We start from the raw sequence: 20,887 nt of genomic DNA, 5'->3' as shown, positions 1-20,887 counted from the left end.
TTCTGTGTTTTCAGCACCTAACATGGGGAGTGGCACGTCGTAGGTGCACTGTAAATTCATTTATTCCACAACGAGTTATCGTGCACGATTCTGTGCTGGAAACTGGAAACGTAACCTGGAATGAGAGACAGTCTGGTGGGGCGACAGACAGGCAAACAGACTGGCCACTGGAGAAGTGCAGGGGATCGTGGGAGCTCAGCGGGGAGCCCAGAGGCAGAGAATGCTTCCCAGAGTGTGACAGGTGAGCAGTGCAGTGATGGAAAGGAGAGGGAAGGTCACTGTGGCCAGATCAAGCAGCAGGTGCAAAGCCCTGCGAGCAGGAGCGAGAGCTCAGAGCTTTCCAGACCTGCAGGCAGCTTGATGAAGCTGGCAGGTGTGTCCAGAGAGCAGGTGGGAAGAGGAAGTGTTGATGGAGGTGTCCAAGGTGAGGGGGTTGGGATAGCCCTCCCTTGAAACAGACACATTGGGGTGGGAAGAGGCATCCAAGAGTTTTAAGCAAGGGACTGGGTGTGGTAGAAGTCTTTTCCTAGTAACAGGGTGAAGTGAAGCTGGAGGCAGGGAGGCAGGAAGGAGGCCATGCTGGGATCCAGGAGAAAGATGCCAGTGGGCTGAATGGATCTGGTGGTGGCAGGGGGAAAAGAAGGGGGAGATTTGGATATCACCAAATGCTCAATGAACTGAATTCTATAATCGCAATGCAGGGAGGAAGGGCCATGTCTTGGGTACCGTCTGAGTCCTTGCTGAGTGTGGGAGGGTCCTTCCTGCTGTGGGGGAGGGGGGACGGGGTGTGTGGCATGCTTGGGGAAGGAAGAGAAACAGTCTCTGTGTGCCACTGCTTAGTGATGGAGCTGGACTGCCCATTCCCCATGTGGTAGGTTCCCTCCTGTGGCCAAAAGCCCCCAGAGGACAGGGGCTGGTTTGTCTGCAGAATCCACACACACTGCATGGCCAAGAGCTTAACAACCAATATACTTAGATGCCAGCAAGAGAGCCCAGGCTCTGTCTTCACAGCCAAAGCTTAGCAGGGGGCTCCATGAGGTCCTGGAGGTGCCACGCGTAACAATCTATGTCAGGGCTGACATATATGGCCAGCTCACCGTTTACCCTATCCTGTGGCTCTATGCAGTATCTCATCTGAGCCGCATCACAGCCCCATGAGGTGGGTACTCTTATACCCATTTGTCAGATGCAAAAACTGAGGCTCCGAGAAGGGAAGTGACTTGCCCAAGGTCACACCCCTAGGAAGTGGCAGAGCTGGACTTGAATACTTGTTCTCCTGACTCCCAAGCCCAGACCTGTGCTGCCAACCCCAGCAAGATGCTGTTTACCCAGGATGCTGATCTCTCCAGAAGGTAACCTTCTCCCTGAGCCGCAGAAGCGGGTGGGAAAGCGCCCCACGCCCCCGTCTGAATGAGTCAAGGAAGGAAGACTGACGGGCGGCTTCCTGTCTTTCCCTGGCTTCCCGATACCAAGTATATATTTTTTCTAATCGGCCTGGCTGCTGATGCTTATCTGGCTTCACGAAAGAGCAAAAGAGACTTTGTGTCAAATGCTGAAAAATGACTTTTCAGGCAGCCTCTCTGTCTCCTGAAAGAAGGTGACGTGCTCAGAGCATACAAATCACTCAGTGCTCGGGCATCTCGAGGCAAGGAACGAGTGTGTTTAGATTGCTAAAATCACTCCTGTCCCTTCCCAAGGTCATGGGCAGGCAACCCAGCCTTGTCAGCACCTGGAGGGCAGCAAGACCCGGAGAGAAGAGATGAGGTGGCCCTGGACAGCAAGCCTGTGGGACTCTGGGCCCAAAAGGGGTCCCTCAGATGCAGAAGATGCAAGAGTCCAGGAGGAAGGCTGGCCTGGGATTCCAGGTCTCCAGCTGCCCACGGTGACCTGTGTGACCTTGGATGAGTTACTTAACCTTTCCGGACCTTGGGAATCCCCCTGTGCATATAGCCCCACAAATTCTGTCTTCAACTTTGCCGTTCATCCAGCCAGATGTTCTAATAACTGGGTTTGCCTTATGCCTACCGGTGCTCAGTGCAGCGGAATTTACTGAGAGGCCCCTGGGTGTAAGGGAAGAGGATGGACTCTGGAACACACCAGAGAGGGCTTGAATCCAGGCTCTGGGTTGGGCGGCCTGCTTGGATTCCAATCCTCGTCCTGCCACTCAAGCTGTGTGACCTTGGGTTTGTGGCTTTCCCACTCTGAGCCTGTTTCCTCATCTGTCAGCTGGGAAAATAATCAAGACTACCTCACCAGGGGACTGTGGCGAAGCAAAGGGCTTGGAGCAATGCCCGGCACGTGAGTCCATCCTCAGTCAGTGTCGGTCTTGTCACGGTGGCTGCTTCTTAGCTGTGCTGATGGGGCGGGTCTACTAATATCTTGAGGCCTTGGTTTCTTTATCTGTAAAAAGAGGATGAGGATTTAAAAATCCAAAGTACTTAAAACGATTGGCACATAGTAGGGTCTTAATCACTCACAGACATTATTCTGACTTTTTACAGAAAAATAGTTTTTGTGGGTTTCTTTAACAGTTTTTTTAATTGAAGTATAGTTGATTTACAATGTTGTGTTAATTTCTGCTGTACAGCAAAGAGATTCAGCTATACATATGTATATGTTCTTTTAAAAATTCCTTTCCATTATGGTTTATCGCAGGATTAAAATTTCAGTTTATTTTTATTTTTTTGCTGTACGCCCCGGACCGGGGCACGAACCCGCGCCTCCCACATCGACAGGCAGACCCCCAACCACTGCGCCACCAGGGAAGCCTCAAATTTCAGTTTTTAAGTGTAGCTGATACTTTGCGATCCTTTGAACATTTATAATGAAGAAGAAATGTCTAATGGAATCTATCTCAGTATCATCACTGGATTGACAAAAAGGTCCCTGTTTCCAAGTGGCCATGATTAGGGTCCACTGCTGGGGGGAGCTCCACCAGAATAAGGGCCCCGTGGAGGTCAGGACTCCGAGACAATGCCCAGAGCAGGCTCCAGGAGGTAGCACATGTCCTGGTCTCAGATGCCAGCTCCAGTGCCCCTGGGGCAGGGGTCCTGCCTGCCCTGCTTCCTGGAATGCCAGTGCGCTGGGGCAGGGTGGCCCCTGCCCGTGCGGAGGGGAGTGACCACTAGAGCAATAGCTGAGAGATGGAGTTGCAGCCAGGCTCCAGGGGACATTCATCACTCATCACCCCTATTTTTATTTTCCTGCCTATAAAACACAGAGAAACCATAGAGCCAGGCCTTTAAAATAAAGACAGTCTCCAGATGAGTTTGTGACACTAGACAAGGCCTGCCGGGAGCTGTCCTCATGCTGTAGCAAAACAAACAGCCCTCCCCGGCCGGGAAATAGTCTAAAATTAGGGAGCAGGTGGGCAGCACAAAATGCACGGGACCGAAAGAGGGAGCAGAGTATTAAAGAAAGAGTCCAAGAATGGGCGCCAGGCAGAACACAGCCTAGGCATAGCTTGAGAGCTGGGTGACCCCCGGACTGTCACCTCTCTCCCGGCCCCGCTTAACTCCTGGGGTGCTGTGAGGATCTGATGAAATCACGGAGGGAAAAAGATTTGCTCTTTGCCGAGAAGTGGCATAAAATGACAACGGGAAGATTGTCCCCCTCCCTCTCTGCCCACACGCCCACCGCAAGAAGGAGCCTGTGATGGTGACAGGCTCCGTGGCACACGGTGGGCAGGGCTCCTGACTGGTCCATTCTTCCCTTTCCGTCTGCCTGGTCCCCTCCCCAGTGGGTCATGGACCGAGGCTGGGATGCCACATCCGGTGTGGGCCAGGTGCAAGGCTGGTGGCCCGTGTAGGGGGAGACGAGCATCTCGGAGTGAGCAGAAGCCTGATGCAGGTGGAGAATCCCGAGGGGCTAAGCAGGGTATGAGGCAGCAGCACGCGGGGCGGAGAAGCAGACAGACAACACGGGCAGAAGACGGCAGGTTGTGGCATCGGGGGGGCCAGCTGCAGCTTTCCTGGGGTGCCTGTCAGCTCAGCTGTGGAGAGGAAGGATGCCGGACCCAGTGTAGATGCTCTGTGTCTCAAAGCCTGTAAGTGAGGTGAAAAAAGTAGACCTTTGTTCTGAAGCAAACTTTTTTTTTACATACAACTTGAGAAGCACCCTAATATATCAAACAGATAAAAAGGGAGCTGCTCTGGTTAAAGAGTGGGTTTGGGACCCGCACCCCATCTAGGAGATGCCCCTAAATCTCTCCTGCCACTTACCTGTCAGGTGATGGGTTTAAATTACTTGACTCTCCAAGCCTCTGTTTCATCATCTGTAAAATGGGGATGATGCTAGAACTCAGTGAAGATTAAATAAGACAAAAGATGTGCTTGACACAGAGTAGAACCTCCACAAAGGTCCCCGTTACAGTAGCGATTATTGTGGGACTCCCCTGTGCCCGGGACTGCCCCCTCAGATCCCTTAGGTCTGCTGAGTACAGCTTGGGCACCACCCCTTGAGACACCTCCCAGAGGGCTTGTCACGTAGAGCATCCTCTTGACTCTGAAGTTCTCAGCATCCTGGACCCACTGACTCCCTGGGTCTCTTATTTGGCGATGTTGCCTTTGCGTGATGGGAAACTGTGCCTTGTGCCACTTTCCTGTGGTTGTGGTAACAGAGCCCAGAGGGAGTGGGCAGCGGCCCCCCTTCTTCCCTCCCCAGCACCCTAGATCCCCCTCCTTCACTATCTTTCACTTCAGGCAGTCACAGCCACAGCACTCCCGACTTTATTCAGTCGTCTCCATTGTCTGCTCCACACCGGGTAATCTCAGCTTGGAACACATGTTAACAAACGGGCAAAGTTTATGGGGAGCCAGCCGCCCCTCCCTGCTTCGTCAGATAAGATGCTTGAGCTTCCTGGGCTCATACTTGGGCAGCAGATCCCACAGGAACTGGTCCCCAGGTAACCGCGTTGTCTGCTGCTGCAGAACAGGAAAGATAGGTGAGGACAGTTCTACGGGGCTCCAGGGACCCGGGCAAAGGCCACTCACACTCATGGGTTCTGCTGCTTCTCCTCCTGGCCAGGGACTCCTTGAGACTCCGTCAGGTGTGGGGCAGGGGGAAGGCTCGCATTGGTTCTGGGTTCAAATCCCACCTCTGCCTCTTCCTAACTGTTGGTTTGTGCACAAGTCACGTCCCTTCTCTGGGTCTTGGTCAGCTTGTTATAAAATAAAAAAGCCACCTGCATCCCAGACAAAATGAAGTTAAATGAGATTATGGGCATGAATTATCCGGAGCCTAGTAGGTAAACGGGTTTCCTCCTTTCCATCTTACCTGTATTAATTTCCAGAGCTGGCATAACGAAGTGGCTTAAAACAGCAGACATTTATTCCCTGCAGTTCTGGAGGCCAGAAGTCCAACATCAAAGTGTTGTCCAGGCCACGCTCCCTCTTACAGCTCTAGGGAAGGGTCCTCCCCTGCCTCTTCCAGCTTCTGGTGGTCGCCAGCGATCCTTAGCATAATTGACTTGTTGATGCGTTACTCCCATCCCTGCCTCCATCCTCACCTGGCATCCTCACTCTGTACATCTGTGTCTCTGCGTGCAAATTTTCCTCTTCTTCTAAGGAAGCCAGTCATATTGGATTTGAGCCCATCCTCATCTTAACTTGATTGTGTCTGCGAAGACCCTCTTTCTAAATAAGGTCACAGGTCCTGGAGATGAGAACTTCAACATATATTTTGGGGGGACACAGTTCATCCTACAGTACCACCCTTTGGCCAAGCCTTCCTAACTCAGGTGATGAGGACCCCCGTTATCCTTGGAAGCAGCTTTGGTCACTCAGCTCACCTGCTCAGTTGCACGTGCGTCATCTCATGTCTTACCACGGCCCACATGAGGGATCTGCGGTAAATGCATAACCCCATTCTCTCCCCTGCTGCTTCAGCCTGTTCTAAGCCCGAGATGGGTGTGTAAATAGATAATAGTGTTCACATGAGACGGGGGGCCATGTCAGAGAGATGAGCATTAATGGAAGCAAAGATACAGTGTCTCTTCCACACTAGGGAGAAGCGTAATCAGGAAGGCTCTCAAGGGACCAGTTGCTGAGCCTGGAAGGATGCAGAAGGATGAGAAGGGCGTTGTGGGCAGAGGCGGCAGCTTGAGCAAAGCGCTGGAGGAGGAAGTGCTCTTGAGCCGTCCTGGAGTGGGTGGGCAGCCCTGGGTGGCTGGGTCGGCGACTGAGTGTGTGCTGGGGGGATGGAGCTCTTTGGGGATGTGGCTCTAAGGGCAGCTGGACGGACACCTGGAAGGGCCAGGCTAAGGTGTACGGACTTGATCTTGCAGACACTGGGGAGCCAGTGAAGGTTGTAGAGCAGAGGGAACGGTGAAATCAGAACTGTGGCTCACGGGGTTAATCCAGCAACGAGGACATTTTAAGGATTTTGCTGAAGGGAAGGCTTTCCTACCTAGGCACACAATTGTCGCTGGAATTTTAAAGAGCTAGAGAAATTTGTCAACCAGAAATTTCCCAGTGGGGTCTTCAGCCCAGCTGAGCAGGCAGCAGCCACAATGACTCAGCCTTCTCGTCCCAATTACTTCTTCATATTGACTGACAATGGACATCAGAATTGGCCCAGGGTATCCAGGGGCTGAGACTCTCAAGGAAATAACAAGGGGGCCGTATACCTGGGGCCTGGACCGCTTCTCCCCTGATCAAGGCATGAGAATCTGCCTGTTTTCACTGGCACCCCTCCCCCACCCCACCCCCAAGATTTTAACTTTTACATCTAAGTCTAAGCTTTTCTGTTAGAACCTCCTAGCAGTCAACAGCAAGAGGTCTCCAGAAGACCCAGGCGTCCATTTCTGTGCCCTGGAAGTAGAATCATTTATTTCTGGCCTCCAATTTTGATTAAACTCACCCGCTAAATCCATGACCTCAAACCTCCCTTCCTCTCTGCCCCCTCCCTCCCTCCTTTCACCCCAAGAGCGGCCCATGTAGTCCAGGAGAGCACCGACCAACTGGAAAATTCCATTCCGGGCCTGCCCAGCTCGTCTCCCACCGCTGAGTGCCCTGCTGCCTCCTGACAATTTCACTTTTAACTCTATTTACATTCTGGAAAGTACATAAGATTTCTACCGTGTACTTTCCTAATGTCAGTTTTCCCACGATGAGAATAAGGCTGTACACACCCATATTTTCCAAAGCCTATCATAAACCTCCAAGTATTCAAAATAGCTGAGCTGCGCCGTCTCACCGCCCATGGGGCTGAGGCTGGGGCGGAGATGGCCCAAGGCCAGCGCTAGGAACCAAAACTCACAGCTGTTGGCTTTCCTGTTCACTGAATGACCACTTGCATTACTTTTAGGTGGCCCTTCTCCACGCCTACATGACTATGTTATTTCTGATTGGAGCTCTCACACCTGCTAGACCACTATAAAGCCCAAGAAATGGACAGACACCAAAAATGGTGCCCAGGGAGGCGGCAGAGCATGGGTCACCCGAGCCCTCGTCACCCCAGGGAGAGGACTCTGGGCCTGATCTGGTGGACCTACTGGGCTGGGCTTTGGACCAGAGCCACCATTCCTGATGCTCTTCAGGATTCCAGAGAATTTGAGAAGAAACAGAACGCATCGTGGCCAGGCACGTGACAGTGGGATCTGGAAGCTACTGAGCTTCTGCGTGGGTGGTAGGTGGGCTTTCTCTGGAGGACGTCAGATGTCAGTCACTGGAGGTGTTTTCTGATCAGTCTGGGTTTACTAGAGACCTTTTGCTTGCTGCAAGGCTAAGCGGGGCGAGGCTGCAGGCATCCAGCAGTGAGCTGGCCTGTGTCTCCTCCTCTGCCTCTCACCCTTAATAAGTAGTTGTTGAATGAATGAATAGTATTTGAATATCCTTCAGTCTGAGCTGAAAGACATACATTCACTCAAAAGCGAAGCAACAGAGGCTATATGAAAGAGGACAAGCTTAGAGGTCAGAATCCCACTCCCAGCCTTTAACCCTTTCAAAGCCTTGGGTTGGCAAACTTTCTGTAAAGGGCCAGATGGTTTTGCAGGCCAAGAGGTGAAATCGAACATACTATGTGAGTACTTACATAACTGTTTAAAAATATAAAAACTATTTAAAAATATAAAAATCACTTCTTAGCTGGTGGGCCCTACGGAATCAGAAAATGAGCAGGATTTCACCTGGGCCACACTTGGGCGACTACTGCTCCTTGTTTCCTTTATCTGCAAGTTGTGACCAGCCCTTGTCCTGTTGGGACTGGAGAGAGTCCATACGCCAGAGGTAAGGTGTCTGGCAGCCTTTAGTACATGATAACAGCATAATCCTACAAGCCCTATGATGTGGAAGGCTTACCAGGTCCCCAGCACTGCTCTGAGAATATGAACTCCTCTGACCCTATTATGATCTCTGTTTTACAGAAGAGAAAACTGAGGCTCAGAGTGATACAGTCACTTGCCCAAGGCAGAGCTGGGATATGAACCCAGGTAGTTGGACTCCAGAGTACCTGCACTTAACAACCATGGTCGACTGCTCTAGGAGTCCTTGTTGCTGCTATTAACTCATTCTCGGTCATCCTAAGGTCATCTAAAGTGAGCCAGCCCATGGATCCTCTCCAAACAATGAATGGCACACAAGCGTCCCTATTTGGCTGTGGTGTGTATGTGTTTCTTTTATTTGGCCACTGATTTACTCCCTGAGTTACAATTGCTTGGGCCTGTTGGTTTGACATCTCTGAGCACAGGCTCGGGGATCGAGGGGAGATGAAGGGGAGGAGGCCTGGGGACGGTTGAGTCAAGTGGGAGAGGCATCCAGTTTACAAACATGCCGACGAGGCAATCTGTGTCTAATTGCTCTTGGAGCATGAGCTGGTTTCTCTCAGTTCTGAAAAGAAAGACAAAGGGTGGGGCCAGAACAGGAACTAGAGGGAAGTCCTTTAAAGAATGGAAAAAAGTGGCCTGGTTTCAGTCTGGAAGCAGGGGGATGGACAAGGTGACCTCTCAGGGCTGCATCCTGCCTCCCTGTTGAGCTGGGGAGTGTATAGCCCACAGCGGAAACTACTTCATAGGTGCAGATGTTCTCCTTACAGTTTGGGTTTTCAAAAACCCCTTTTAAATTTTTTAAAATATAGACTGAGGTTGGAGATACAGGATCTGAGAGGATTTACGAAATCTCTCGTTCTCTCGGCTAGTCTGGAAAAGTTTTAGATTATTATGATGTTGGTGCTAGGGACTGAATGTTTGTGTCTCCCCAAAATTCATATGTTGAAATCTTAAACCCCAGTGTGTTAGGGGGTGGAGCCTTTAGGAGGTAGTTAGTTCATGAGGGTGGAGTCCTCATGAATGGGATTAGCATCCTAATAAAAGAAACCCAGGAGAGCTGCCTCACCCTCACGAGGACACAGAGAGAAGACATTTGTCTATGAAGCAGGAAGTGGGCCCTCACTAGACACTGAATGTGTCAGTACCTTGATCTTGGACGTCTCAGCCTCCAGAACTGTGAGAAATAAATTTCTGTTGTTTGTAAGTCACTCAGTCTATGGCATTCTGTTATAGCAGCCTGAACTGACTAGGACAGAAATAGAGTCATTAGCGTCTTTAAATCTAATCAGATTGGAGAGCCAATTCCAGAAACCCCCGAACGAATTCAGAAAACTCGTCTTTAAAATTCTCTTCCTCTAGAACCACTCTTGATACCAAAATCTGTATTAGTCAGGGTTCCCCAGAAAAACAGAATATATATATATATATATATATATATATATATATATATATATATATATATATATAATGGAAGCTGAGAAGTCCCACGATCTGCTGTCTGCATGCTGGAGACCCAGGAAAGCCAGTGGTATAATTTAGTCCAAGTCCAAAGGCCTGACAACCAGGGGAGCTGATGATGTAAATCCCAGTCCCAGAGCAAGAGAAGATAGGTGAGATGTCCCAGCTCAAGCAGTGAGGTAGGAAAAAAAGGGGCAGATTCCTCCTCCCTCTGCCTTTTGTTCTGTTCAGGCCCTTCATGGATTGGATGATGGCTACACACTTTGGGGGGGGGGGTGATCTCCTTTGCCAAGTCCACTGATTCAAATGCTAATCTCATCTGGAAACACCTTCACAGACACAACCAGAGATAATGTGTAATCTGGGCACCCCATGACCCATTCAAGTTGACACATAAAATTAACCTTCACAATTGGGCATAAGAGGATTTGCGTTTTCATGTCAAGTGATACTAGGATCTCCGAGTCATGTTAAAGAGAGAGAGAGAGAATTTCAGAATAGTAACAATGGCTTTTTCTGTGTGGTTGTTTACAAGAGGAGATTTTTTTTTTCTGTACAATTTCTTGTATTATTTATTTCCTACAATAAGCAAATGTTACTCTTGAAATCACCAAAGGGAGAAGTCATTCAAGATAAAAATATTGCTAAGAATAGGGCTGTGTCTTCTTCCAGAACCCAGTGGGAAGTTACCTTCTCAGTGGAGAAACCATCCAGTTTATACAGGGGCCATTTGTCATCCAGGTCTTTCCCCAACTCCCTCTTATCTTGCTGACAAGGAGAAGGATGGAGATGGGGGCTCTGAGCAAGTGAAGCTATGGCAGCATGACTCAAGCAGCCCATTGTGAAAGGAAGTAATCACAAGAATCGGTTTGGAAATAAAATACAACTCCAGGTCTTGTAGCCAGGAGATGCTGCTCGAGCATTTGGATTCCAAGCTCCCCTGAAACCCTACAGTCCAATTGGAACCAGGGGACAAGTGAATCAAGGTGACCTTTACGAAGGATTCTAATCAAAATGTAGCCCAGAATCAGAGTTAGGGAAACTATGAATGCTAACTGTTAAGGATTAGTGAGAAAGGTACCAAATCCTCCCTATGGGAGTTCTTTAAAATCTTGCTCTGTAAGATGGCCTGTCAATGTTAAAGAATGGTGGTGTTGATTTGTTGTTTTCATTAAAGCAATAGATGGTACCCAATGCAATGCCTGACTCATCATAAACACTATTAAATATTGATGATTCCCAGGTACTGTTCTCGGTACTGGAGACACTGCAGTGAATAAAGCAGAGGAAATCCATCCCCTCCTAGGGGTCCTTGTTGCTGCTATTAACTCATTCTCAATCATCCTAAGGTCATCTAAAGTGAGCCAGCCCATGGATCCTCTCCAAACAATGAATGACATGGTGGGGTAGGAGGGTCTATATAATTGGTGGGGTAGGAGGGTCTATATAATTGGTAATAAACAAAGGGATAAATTAAAATATACTGTTAAGCAGAGAAATAGTGTTATAAAAAATAAAGCAATTTTAGGGATAGAGAGAGATGCTAAGTGGGAATTTTGGAGAATTTTAGACTGGGTGGTCAAGGAAGGTATCCATGGGGATAGGACAGTGAGCAAAGATCAAACTGAAATGAATAGGCAAACCATGTGCATAGCTGGGATGAGTGTATTCCAGGAAGGAGAAACAGTAAGTGCAAAGGTCCTGAGGTAGGAGTGAGCTTGTGATGTTTATGGAAAAGCAAAGAGGTCAGTTTGGCTGGAATGGAGTGAGAGGGAGGGAGTGGTAAGAAGCAAGGTAGCGAGAGCCAGGCCAGACTTCTCTGGACCATGAGACAGCTTTGGCTCTGGCTGTCCAGTGTGATGGGAGCTATTAACATGCTTGGAGCAGGGGAGTGGCACAATTTGATTGATGCTTCAAAAAGATTCCTGGCTACTGCAGTCTCAGCTAAACATGTTATATTAGCCTTTATTGCTGCATAACAAATTACACAAACTCAGCAGCTTAAAACTACACCCATCTCTAACCTTACATTTCTGTAGGTCAGAAGTCCCTGTGGGCCAGGCTCAGTTCTCTGCTCAGGGTCTCACAAGGTCAGAACCAAGGGGTTAACTAACTGGGCTCTCATCTGGAGGCCCCCGGGGTGAGAATCCACTTCCAAACTTGTTAGGGATGTTGCAGAAATCATTTCCTTGTGGGTGTAGGACTGAGGTCCGTGTTTGATTGCTGGCTGTCGATGGGGGTTACTCTCTGCTCCTAAAGGCTGCTGGCATGTTTTCTTCACACCCAGCAAGGGCATGCTGAGTCCTTCTTGGACCTTGAATCTCTTTGACCTACACACGTGTGATATATGATTTAGCTGTACTTGCCAGAAAGCTATTTGGGTATGTGCAAGCCTCTCTAATGTGGAACTTGTAAGTCTGGAGTTATGAAGTCAAGTCGGCAATACCAGTCTCTACTGCACTCTTTCGGAGCATTTATTAAGCACTTCTGTATTCCTAAGAGTGTTGTGTATTATGGAAGGATTAAAAAAAAAAAAAAAACTAGCAACAGAAAACTTCATCTCACCAGGGAGCTGAGATTAATAATACAGAAAGCAAGCAGTGGATTTGTTAAAATACAAGGGCACTCAGTGCTAGAAGATGCAAAAGTGGGAAGAATCTGGCAGGGGGTGTGATCCTATGTTTATGCATCTCCCACCAGGTCAATTCATGGCTCATGCCTGGCCCAGTAACTAGCAAGGGTTTCATCCAAAATAGTATTTGTCCAGTGAGTGAACAAGTGGATGAATCAATTTGTTTCAGTTTTCCTACCTGAAAAAGAGGGCTGTTGTCCTTCCCGCCAGATCAGAAGGATGTGTACATTTGTAAAAAGCAAAGCGGGATCAAATGTCATGTCATTTATCATGGGGGGTGTCAGAGATTGTCTTCAACATGCCCCTAGGAGAACAGTGGGGGGAAAGCGTTCACATCAAAGACATGTAAGTGGCCAAGACTCTTAAGGGATGCCCTGAGTGTCCCTGGGAGGAAGGGCAAGGGTGCAGAGGGCTGCGTGGGCATGCTGAGGGCAAACTCATTTTCTTCATAACACAACAGAGGGCTTCTCTGCCCGGAGCTGGCCAAGGACGGGGATCAGTTCCCAGGGGAAGAAAGGGGTTGACCATTTGTCCCTTGGGTCTAGGATTAATATTTTAATGACAACCATAGGTTTTATTTATAATATCCCCAAACTAGAAACCACCTAAATGTCCCTTAATTGTCGAATGGATAAATGAATTGTGGTATTTCGTACAACAGAATACTACCCAGGAAACATTTTTTAACAGCATAAACTCCAGATAAAGGCAATACATAGATGACTGTCAAAAGCATTGTACTGAGAAAAAAGTAGCCAGACACAAAAGGGCACCTCTTGCGTGATTCTGTTTGTATAGGAGGGTCAGGAAGAAGCAAAGCTAATCTAGGATGGAAAAGCCAGAATAGAGGTTATCCTTGGGGTTGGGGGCAGTGACTGGAGATGAGCACGAGGGAACAATCTGGGGTGTTGGGAATGGCTTATATTTTCATTTGGATGGTGGTTCATTTGGGTGTGTAATAAGTAAAATGCATCGAGTTGTTTGCTTGAGGTTTTACTGTATCTTACTGTAGTATTTTACTATAAAGTATACCTATAAAAAGAAATAGAATTGTTCTAACAGTGGTAACGTCAATCATGTATTCAGTGATACGTTAGCTTGGTACCTCTATTATCTCCAGCCCTGGGAGGTCGGCATCAGGATTCTTACTTAATAGATAAAAAGACAGATGTGTCATATTCCAAGAGCGTAGAGTTAGGAAGTGGCAGAGCAAGATTCCAGCCTGTTTTCAGAAAGGCTGGCTGGTTGGGCAGGGCTTACCTAATACCTGCCCACAGTAGACTCAGCATGCTTTCATAACTTAAACTAAAACTAGCCAGGTGTTGGAGTGTGCCCTGCCTTGTTCCTGAATTCCTGTCCTGGTGGCAAATTGGCCCATGGTCCATGCAACTCTTGTTGAGGGACCCCATGCCTTTCTGTCCCCTCTAGGAAGCAGAAAGCTTGAGCCCTGGAGGATGGGAGTAAAATGTCTCTTGCTCATCCCACCCTAACCCACTTGCTCCCCACCTAACCCCTCCACTCAATAAGATGCCTACGATCTGCACCTTGGCCTCCAGCAGGAAGAAGTTATATCGTGAGCGAATCAGGCCCAAATAGCCTTCGGTAACAAGCAGGCATGCTTCAACCGAACAGGTGTAATAGACTGATGTTTATCTTGCAGGACGTTTGTGTTTATAAAGTATTAACATGAAGACCAGATTGCTTCTCCTGCCAAGCAGGCAGAGTCAGATTAGCAAGGAGGGAAGCGCTGAGTGCTACCCTTTGAGGAAGGAGCCCTCAAGACGCTCACCTTTATGAGCTAGGATTCTTGATTTGCAGAATAAATCCATTTCGCCAAGGGTGACTGTGAAAAAACGTTCTCCTGGGCTTCCCTGGTGGCGCAGTGGCTAAGAATCTGCCTGTCAATGCAGGGGACACAGGTTTGAGCCCTGGTCCGGGAAGATCCCACATGCCGCAGAGCAACTAAGCCTGTGCACCACAACTACCGAGCCTGTGCTCTAGAGCCTGTGAGCCACAACTACTGAGGCCACGTGCCACGACTACTGAAGCCTGTGAACCTAGAGCTCATGCTCCGCAACAAGAGAAGCCCGCGCGCCGCAATGAAGAGTAGCCCCCGCTCACCGCAACTAGAGAAAGCCCACACACAGCAACGAAGACCCAACGCAGCCAAAACTAAATCAATAAAAATAAATAAATTAAAAAAAAAAAGCTTTCTCCTAGGATTCTCCTATCACAAAATCAAAATAGGTTCCAGAGGGCAAGAAAGATGCTCTGATGGAGAGAATTGATCCATTTGGGTGGAAAAGAGGTTTGGGTGAAAGTCAGATGTTAGACACACCTGGTGCTGGGGTCATGTTGAGGGAAAATTTTCCAGCAACCTACATTCCCAGCTTCAGATAGCTGGTCCTGATGTTTGGAGACTCTCTTTGTCTCCTGTGCCTGGGAACTCCTGAGGGCACGTTCATTCCTTCCAGAATTTTGCTTTTCTCCCTTCGCTGCATGGTTTCTCAACCTCAGAACTGTTGACCTCCGGGGCTGGACGACTCTTGGCTGTGAGGATGTCCTGCACATTGTTGGATGTTTGGCAGCGTCCCTGGACTGTACCCAGTCGATGCCAGTAGCAGTCTCCACCTCCACCAGTTGTGACAACCAAAAGTGTCTCTAGACGCTGCCAAATATCCCCCTGGAGGGCAAAAATCGTCCCTGGATGAGGCCACTCTGTTTCATTGGACTGTTTCTAACGGCTGCTGTAATAGAGATGCAATATCTCGCTGGACCCGTAAGGCTGTTACCCTGATAGCTGAGCTGCCCAGCCCGAAGGGTCTAAACTCAGGGGCTTTGATTCTGCAAAATGAGTTCATTCCCTAATTCATCAGAGGTAAAAATGTCACATGTGTTTACTTAAAACGGATGCAGATCCAGAGAACAAAGTGACACTTCATTCAGACCACGTCTTAAAATAATAGTTTGAAGGAAACAGAATTGTTACTGAGCAAATTCCGTTTGCAAATGTCCAGACCCTTTGGTGCCGAAGCGAGGAAGTCTAGTCTTCCTTTGGGTTGCCTTTTGGAAGAGAAAAATAAAAGACCAAAAAATTAAGGGTTCCTTTATTGTGCCTTTAGCTTCTGAGTCCAGCAATTCATTCTTATGTGCTAAAGGACTTCTGTGTTTATGAGACACTATTATTTAATGTAGGCCTATTTTAAATTGTAATTTTTTTCATTAAGTTGCCTCATTTTACTGATTAAGACCAGTTTATAACCTAGCTTAGACTGTGCTCCTTGAGTAATAACTATTTTTCTTTTAAAATATTCCTTAATAACCTCTCATCCATTTTAAATGTTATTCTAAGTCAGAGGAGCCTCCCTGTTAACAAATCTGTCCTCCTGATGCTGAGTGACGTCAGAGGATGCAGGACTGCCAGGCCCTCAGTGCACTTTGCTTCAAAAATCTCCGCAGAGGACACAAACAAAATCGACTAGGAGACGGTGACTTCTCAGCCTCCGTGCTCTTGAGGTTGATCTGAAACAGACAAAAAAGAAACATGGGTCATCGGCCCCAAAGCTTTCTAGCAAACTCCTTAAAGGAGTCTTGCTGGTAAAAGAGGATTGAGGGTGTGGAGAAGTGGGGCAGTCAAGGCAGGGGAGTGATGGCCAGGATATCTGTGTCAGCACTGTCCCCATACGCCAGGCACTGCACTGGGCCCCTTGCCTGGGCCATCTCCCTCCCTTTCCCCCACCCCTTCCAGCACTAAGAAGTAAGGATAATTATCCCCATTTGGCAGTTGGAAACTGAGGCTCAGAGCAATGAAACAACTTAGTGCTGCAGAGGTGGCCTGTGGCAGAGTCAGAAGCTGTCCCAGGTCTGTCTGGTTCCCAAGCCCAAGGTCATAACCTCTCGGCACCGGTGGTCCCTGACAATATCCTCATGCAAAGAAGGAGGCCTTCCCAATTGTGCTCTTCAGATCACTTTCCCCTCTATTGTCTCATCTTGCATCACCATTACTCTCAGGAATAATCACCATGAACCCCTTTATCAGATGAGATGACTGAGGCCCAGAGAAGGGGAGGGAGTTGCCCTCTGTGTCCATGGCAGAGCGAGAGCTAGACCTGGGTTTTTGGCTTCAAGGTCTGGAGCTATTTCCTTTTCCTCCTGCACCACCTGTGGCTTCCCTGTGGTTGGCTGCACAGCCAGCCCTGACCTGGTGGCCCTGGACCAGAGAGGGCACTACAGAGGCAGCCGTGGCTGGTCGAGCATCTCACGGGCATCCTGTATCCCATCAGTCTCTCATCCTTCTTCCCTGGCAGTTCCAGCTGTTCTTTGGATGCTGGACTGACCCAGAGATAAAGAAATGATGATTCCCCTCACCAACCCCCAAAGACACTGAGAAAGTTCTAGAGGGTGATGGCAAGCTATCAGATGAAAGGTCATGGGTGTGATAAGCTGCGGGAGACCTGAATCCTGGTCTTAAATTGCTTATTAATTGTCTTTGTGACCTAGGCCAAGGCCCTTCCTTTCTCTGGGCCTCAGTTTACCATCTTTATAACAAAAAGATTTCCATTCGAGATCATAAAAGCCACTTCCCTGTGATCCTCTGTGATGGAGAACTATGGTTTGGGAATCCAACTGAGTGACAGTATAGCCGGACTCACTGATTAATTTTGTTATTCATTTATCTGTCTGTTCACTTTTTTTTCACGAAGAACCTACTGAGTACCTACTATGTGCAATATATTAATGGAAAGTATTAGTAGAATAAGTGCTGTAACAAATCACTTTAAAATCTCAGGGGTTTTGTTTTTAATAATTTGTGTTTATTATATAAACTATATTTATTATAAAAATTATTTCATAATTAACACAATAGCATTTTATTTCTCACTCATATTACTGTCTGTCAGGGGCTGTAGGAGGACATTACTCCATACTGTCATTCAAATACCCAGGTTTCTTCCATCTTCTGGCTCTGTCCTCGTCCGGGTCCATCCAGGCAGCTGATATAGAGAGAGGGTGTGGAGGATGGCACAGGAGGTTTCTAGGGGTCAGGCCTGGAAGCCATATTCCCCTGCCGGGATTTAGTCACATGACCACACCAAATTGCAAAGGAGGCTGGGAAATGTAGTCCAGCTGAATCCCTGGGAGGAAAAGGAAAAAAAATGGGGTTCGGGGAGCACATAGCACAGAGCAGCACTGTGTACAAGCATAGCAAAGACACCTTCAGACCCCAATGTGAACTTGGGCAAAGGAGCCTGGGACAAGCTGGTCCAGATGGAGACCTGACTGGCAGGTCCAGCATCAGCATCCTTCAGGAGCCTATGCACTTGGCCCTGTTGTCAGCCCAGGGCACACTGCCTAATGAAGCATTTCCCCAGTCCCATCACATTCCCTTGCCTACATCTCAGAGGGAAGAGGAATGACTGAACAAGCCCTGCCTTTCTCTGGCCTCAGTGTCTCCCATCCATGAATTGGGAAGAAAACTGACCGACACTGGCTCTCCGGAGAATCAATCAGAGAAGCATCAGGTGTCTTCAAAGGGCCACAGAACAGCCTTCCCAATCCTTCTTATTAATAGTAGAACCACAACAGTATCAATAATGAAACACAAATTAATAATAAATAAACAAACTAATGATAAATAATACATATGTCATGAATAATACATTAATACTACAAGGCTTTTGAGCATTTATTGCCTCTGACAGAGGGGAATTTGATTAGCTGGCTGGAGAACACAGAGGGGGAATATTTCAGAAGAGTCTGGGAGGTTGGGGCAGGGGTTGGACACCTGAAAGTGGCAGGCACGTCTCCCTGCAGAGGTGTAAAATGTTTGATGTCTTTGGTGACCCAGAACTGACCTGACCTTCTGCTGGGGGATGTGGGAACCAGGAGTCTGAGGGTGGGGGCTTCGTGTCTAGATGTCTTTCCATGGTTCAAATTAGAGTGGAAATCTGTAACCCAATAAGGCAAAAAACCAAAGAAACCTTCCAGCCCCAACAGAATTTGATGTTATTGCTAAGGCAAGGCCAGCTGAAGATATCTGTAGAATTTATTTGTTCATCTGTAGACTCATTCATCCATTCATTCATCCATTCATTCATTCAATAAATATGTCTTCAGTACCAACGGCATGGCCAGCATGCAGTTACTGAGTCATGTTTTTGGCAGTCCAGGAGCTCATCGTTCACAATGTTGGGAGACAGACTGGCAAAATGAAGGGTCACCCCATGCAACGTGTTAGGGTTATTTTAGATGCCATGAGAGGGGCACTTAACCATGATTTGGGGGTTCTGGGTGCAAGGTAGGTGAAGTCAGGGTGTATGTTGGGCAGCCTCTAAATTAAGTGATGTCTAAACTAAGACCTAAAGGGTATATCAAAGCGATGGGGGTAAAGTGATGGTAGGTGTTCCAGGCAAAAGGATGGCAGGTGCCAGGACCCAGTAGCCAGACAAGGCATATTTAAGGAGCTCTAAGGAATCCAGGATGACTGAGGCTCAGCATGGAAAAGGCAGAGGGACAAGAGGCAGGCCATGAGTGGGGGAAGGGGTTTGGACTTCATCCCAAAGGCAGTGAGGAGACAAAGGAGGATTTGGATCCGAGATGTGACATCAGTACGCTGGGCTGCAGCCCAATCCACACTGCCCCGGGGCTACACGGTTCACCGAGCCCCGTCCCATGCAGTGCTCATGTGTTGGTTCATTCATTACTTCATGCGTGCAGCACACAGGCTGAGCATCCACCACGTGCCAAATATCCCACAGGGAGGAATGCCAGGCCCCTGACCTTAAGACGCTCCCAGCCTGACTGTAGAAACATACACAAAGAACCATATGTTATATTACGAAGCGATGTGGACCGGGTATGATTGAGATGTTTACAGGGGGCTGTGTGCTTATAAGAGAGAGTGTCAGATTCATGGAAGTCAAGGAGGGGGTGATTGTGGCATTGAACCTGGAAGGACGTGTACAAATTTCCCTAGGTGGACTCAGAGCAAAAGGGCATTCCAGGAAGAGGAAATGGCACAGGCAAAAAGAAGAACCTGAGGATATCTGGGAGGGTTGGTGGATGGGTAGCACAGACGCAGTGAGAGACTGATTGAGGTGGAGAGGCTGAGAGAGACCAGATCATTAGGGGCCCAGTTGTCCATGACAGAGGCTGAACTTGATCCTGAATTGGAAGGCAATGGGGTGGGGAAATTGCATGGCATTAACCAGAGAGGTGGCGTCATCATATTTGCCTTTCAGAAATATCACTGTGACTCCGATGTTGCGGGTGGATTGGAGGGGCAAAGCCTGAGGCTTGGGAACAGCAAGGTGGCTGTGCAGGGTCCTGATGGGGATTTTAAGGGCCCGAACCAAGGCAGGGTTGGTGCAGGGCAGTCACAGTTCTGAGAGCTACTGGAGAGGAAGAATTGATCCATCTTAGAGACGGATGAGCTATTAACCTCCCCTCTTTGCTCAGACATTTTCTTTTCTTCAAAGGCCCCCCTCTATCTTCTGCCCCACCTCTTGCCCCCATTTCTGCTAACAAGGAGGTGACGGCTGGGAGCACCTGTTAGCCCAGGATGGAAGGGTGTGTTTCACAGAACCCTCTATACCTGCCTGAAAGATATGGTTGCAGTAATTGGTTGTTGTAATAATATTTATTATTGTAGTAAGTACATGGTGCGGGGTGCCCCGGGCGGCTGTCGTACCACGCTATGGTATTTATCTTCATGAGATGGGGTGACCTCTTTTCTTCCTGAGTGGTGGTGCATGGAGCTCCTGTTATCACGTGGAGATAAATCCGAGCCCCACAGAAAGGGGAGGGTGGCGTGAGGAATTTACGTGACCCTGACTCCCACGGTCCACTCCGGCAGGTGGAACAAAGCTGGTGGAGCTGCTGCCACCACCTGACTGTCTGTCTGCCCCAGGTCAAGTCTCGGTGTGGTCCAAGCTGGTTCTCCCAGGGAAGAGGGGTCCTTGAGTTCTCTGCACCACTTCTACACTCTCAGACACAGAAGAGGGTGAGACACTGTCCCTGTCCTCAGGGAGCTCCCAGTCTGCTGGCAGAAACAGCCCTGCCCTCTGATAGAAAGACGGTGGTTCACTGCTTTTGATTCTTCTCTAGTTACTTTGTATCAACAAGTGATAACTTGGGTGACACAAGATAGGCACTTCTGGGCTAAGGGAACTGTCCAGAGCTGGGTTCAGATGTCAGGGATGTGATGGGACAAATTTATCCATCCAGCCTCAGGTCTCTCACAGTCCCAGAAAGGGTCTCAGACACACCTCCCTGGCCTCCCTGGGATCCTCTGCTGTCTTTGAACTTGAAAATGGCCCCAGCCACAGTCATTCTGCTGCTCCCTTGTGGAAGTGCTGTGTCTTGCTGGTCTAACCTGGTGTGTGATCCCACTACACCCCAAGCAAGACCTGAATCACTTTTCTGTACAGCAGAAATTAACACAACATTGTAAATCAACTATACTTCAAAAAACAAAACAAAACAAAACAGAATCAAAGGACCTGCTTGCCAAGCCTGGTTCCGTGTGATCACGA

General features: G+C 48.5%; 1 protein-coding gene across 1 annotated transcript in view; it reads left to right on the top strand.

Moving 5' to 3' along the window:
* Window positions 1-8,775: 8,775 nt before the first annotated feature.
* Window positions 8,776-20,887, top strand: part of IGSF21 (immunoglobin superfamily member 21) — a 159,195-nt gene continuing 147,083 nt past the window's right edge. The window contains exon 1 of the mRNA XM_033842417.2: window positions 8,776-9,463. The gene's annotated coding sequence lies outside the window, so the exon portion shown is untranslated. The remainder of the gene's footprint in view (window positions 9,464-20,887) is intronic.

Source organism: Tursiops truncatus, chromosome 1, assembly GCF_011762595.2.
Source record: "Tursiops truncatus isolate mTurTru1 chromosome 1, mTurTru1.mat.Y, whole genome shotgun sequence".
NCBI classification, from domain to species: Eukaryota; Metazoa; Chordata; class Mammalia; order Artiodactyla; family Delphinidae; genus Tursiops; species Tursiops truncatus.
Note: the sequence above shows the minus strand (reverse complement) of the source record. Positions and strands in the feature narration are given on the sequence as shown.